Raw genomic sequence first — 3,763 nt, 5'->3', positions numbered from 1 at the left:
TTTTTTAAAGCACTTCTAGTTCCCTCTTCAACAAACGCAAAGGAACTCCAGTTTTCCAGCCATGTTACAAATCCATTTTTAGAGATTCCATGGTTGTTCCTTAACAGATGTTTTTTAATATGTTTGTTTACTATATAGACCACCATGCTCTTTCAGGAATCATACCCATATGAACTGTTATTGGAAGTTGTTTTGGGATATGACAGAAATACTATTTTTTAAATATATTAAAAGATAAAGGCAGCATGATTCAGCCCTTATCCTAAACTACAATGGATTCTGCTTTGGGAATATGAAAGATCTTAGATGTCCTAGATAATGTATTTCAGAAAAATGGGGTCTTTTAATGCCACACATGATAACATAGACATTACTTCACCACTACCCTAGTTCAGGCATAACTTGCATATGACCTGCAATGAAAAGATGTGTTATTGTTTTATCTATATTTACTTTACCATATCTGCATACAATAGTACTAACATATCCTTCTTTCTAAATACAAAGTAACTGAAAGTAATGTGTTTAACAAATCAAGACATTTGACAGAATGGGGTGAACTGACAATTCTTCTTTCGACTTTTCCCAGTTAGGGGTCACCACAGCAGATCACCTGTCCACTTATGATTGGCAGTGGAGTTTTACAGTGTTGAGTTGCCAGCCCAGCACTCAACCTTCCCCAGGAAGGCACACACACACGCACACCTAGGGCCAATTTAGAGTATCCAATCCACCTACAGCATGTCTTTGGGAGGAAACCGGAGCACCCAGAGGAAACCTACATGATCACAGGGAGGACATGCAGACTCTGCACAGAAGGCACCCCAGCCGAGGATTGAACCAGCAAACCTCTTGCTGTGAGGTGGCAATGCTAACCACTGCACGACAGTGGGGTGAACTGACAATGAATTCTGAAATTACTAGTTTGAAGAATTTACCGGTAATAAAACCACTAGACAATATTGCTGTGGAGCTGTCCTCTCCCCTAACTTAAACAGTAGAAATACAGCTGCCTACTTCTATATGATTGGGGTACAGCCACTATGTAAAAATCAGTGAAATGTTTATGTAAAATAGCAAAGAGCAGGTTCTTTAATTTTAGCTGTTACAACTCCAAGAATATCACTAAACCCAAGGATATTATGGACCTCTACTGTATTGAATAATTGTCAAAGCACTTGTTGCTTGTTCATCTCTAATACATATAACCAGAAGGTTTGGGGTTTTGTTTAGATGCCTTAATAAATAAAAGCACATCAGGATGGATAGCAACATCATTAAATACGAATGAACTAGTTACATACAAACATGCTTACATCTTAACAGCTAACTACAAAATGGCAGTCTAACTTGCATGTATACACCTGTACAAGCCCTTGGATAGCTTCTTAAAGGTATATACACACATTGATCTACATCCTCCCTTTTAAAAAGATTGCCCTTTATACAAAACAATATTAGCATTAGACATGCATTACTATATACATCAGAAACAAAACACAATGTTCATGTCCAAGTTGCTTCATATATGCTACACTGCTTAGAGATTTGACAAATCGCATAACATAACAGTTAGGACCAAATTTAGCAACTGAGACAGTCTGCGGTGCTCAACTTGTATCACGAACTTCTGGATTCATCACAGGAACAGGAGTGTCATCTGGAACTTCCTCTAAAATTGGAACACCGGACAACTCACTCTTACAGTATATAAAGAGTCTTTCTCACAGGCTATGTACTGTGGTATAGGCTCGGACACCAGTCTCAAATGCTTGCGATTCCACCTAAAAATTGGTCCTTCTGATTCCACAATGTATGATCTCAGCTCTGGACCAATATTTTTCACAACTTCAATCCGATCATGACCTTTGGGCATTTGCATTCTTATCACTTCTCCTTTTTGTAATGGATTGAGTGGTTTGCTGATCTTATCACAGTAGGACTTCTGGGTTAAGTGCTTCTTCAACGGATTGGTTTTCTCTAACATGTTGTTCTTGACACATGGAACTAACAATTGACTACTGATTGGTAGTGTGGTTCTGGTTTGTCTTGACAGAAGTCTCTGAGCAGGCGAACCAAGATATTTATCATTTTTGAAATTAAAGAGATTCAGGAAAACATCACTATTAGCTCATTTTGACTTCTCTAGTAACTGTGTTGCACTTTGAACTACACGTTCTGCCAAACCATTTGAATTTGGGTACTCTGGACTACTTGTGACATGAGTGAATTTGCATTCTTCAGCAAATCTTTTGAAATGATGTCTTGTAAACTGCATGCCATTGTCAGAAATAACTTTGAGTGGACTACCGTGGACTGCAAAATGCCGTTTTATCTTAGTAATGACAGTACTGAATGCTAGATTAGTAAGTAGGTCAATCTCAAACCAATTAGAATAAGAGTCTACTAACACCAAATAATGTTGACCATTCCACTTAAAGATGTCTCTGGCTACTGTCGACCTAGGTGGTTCTGGAATCTGGTTAAGCTGAAGTTGTTCTTTCTGTTGATGTGGCTTTGCACTATTACACGCTGAACAAGATGAAAGTGCTCTCTCAATGTCTTGTGACACAGAAGGCTAAAATACTAGTCCTCTCGCCCTTCTTTTGGTAGACTCAGTTCCTGGTTGACCAGGATACAAGATAGTAATGTACTCTGGTTGTAAGGACTTTGGAACAATTACTTTTGCACCTTCTATTATGATACCATTGTCAGACAAAATTTCGTCTCTGTATGGAAAATAAGGTTGCACGTCTTGAGGTAAACTAGATTGCTTTGACAGCCATCCTTGATTGATAAAGTGGTTGAGCCTTTTTAAAACTGGATCTGTAGCTGTGTGATCTCTCAGCTCTTTAAGATGTGTGGAAGAAAAGTTTCTCACTTCCATGACTTCAAAATCAAGGTTCTCATCCTTGTGCTGTTCTGTGGTATTTCTGGGTGGTCTGGATAAAGTATCAGCAAGATAAAGAAGTTTGCCTTTCTTGTAAACAAGATTGAAATTGTACTTTTGCAGTCTCAGCATCATATGTTGCAGTCTGGCTGGGGCTGAATGCATAGGCTTTCTCAAGATAGTGACTAAAGGTTGATGGTCTTTTTTCTATCTGGATAGATTTACCATAGGTTTATAGGTTCATAGGTAGGTACTAGGCTATCGTCCCTGGGGCCTATTCAAGCCCAGCCAAAAAGGTACCCTGGCTTTTGCCACCCAAGAAAATTATTTTCCTGTGCCACTGTAGAGCAGAGCCACAGAGGTGATCCCCGGGGTGAATTTCCTATTTCCCATTCAATCATCAAGATTTTTCTTGAATAGTGCTAATGAGGAGCTTTGTTCCATAAACATAATCATGGAGCTTCGAGCATGCAAACACAGTTGCCACAAGCTTTCTCAGTCTGGGAATACTACATTTCATTTTGGGTAAGAGTTCTCAATGTGTAGGCAATAGGTTGATCCTCTTGTAGAATGACTGCACCAAGACCAAATTTTGAAGCATCACAAGAAAGTATAACTGGTTTGTGAACATCATAGTATCTGAGAGTTGGTGAACTAGCAATTCTGTTTCAGGACATCAAATCTCTTTGGTGTTGCTTTAACTAAGACCAGGATGCATCTTTATGTATCAGCTCTCTGAGTGCTGCTAACCTCAAGTCCGGAATGAGCTTGCCTAGGTAGTTGACCATGCCAAGAAAATGTTGCAGGGCTTGAACATTGTCTGGAACTGGCATCTCAAGAATGGCTGTTTGCTTTGAAGGGTCTGGTCGTAAG

The sequence above is a fragment of the Protopterus annectens genome, chromosome 10.part0 (assembly GCF_019279795.1).
Source record: "Protopterus annectens isolate FY-2018-M chromosome 10.part0, PAN1.0, whole genome shotgun sequence".
NCBI lineage: Eukaryota > Metazoa > Chordata > Ceratodontiformes > Protopteridae > Protopterus > Protopterus annectens.
Note: the sequence above shows the minus strand (reverse complement) of the source record.